The following is a 397-nucleotide window of genomic DNA, read 5'->3' as shown; positions in this document are numbered from 1 at the left end:
TGTTTATTTCCATGTTTTGTCTTGTATGGATTGAATGGATGTGTCTCATTTTTTTTCTATGCTTGCTTGCTTGCTTGATCGAGCAATGACTTCTTGTGTATTTCTTTGCTTGCTTACTTACTTACTTACTTACTTACTTATCTATCTGTTCAGCCCATCTCATTTACTTACTTCTTTAAAAAATGACCCACCTAGTTATTTACTTATTTATTTGTTGATTCATTCCTTCACTTCCTTATCTTCTTTCATGTATCTGCTCAGCCTGACTCATTAATTATTGAATGTTTCAATTATTTATTTTTATTCATTTATTCCTTATAAATGAATAAAATGTCTATTTTTATGTATTTACTTACTTTCTTAATTTTTTTTTACTTTTTAAAATTTACTTAATTTT

This window comes from Chionomys nivalis, chromosome 25 (assembly GCF_950005125.1).
Source record: "Chionomys nivalis chromosome 25, mChiNiv1.1, whole genome shotgun sequence".
NCBI classification, from domain to species: domain Eukaryota; kingdom Metazoa; phylum Chordata; class Mammalia; order Rodentia; family Cricetidae; genus Chionomys; species Chionomys nivalis.
Note: the sequence above shows the minus strand (reverse complement) of the source record.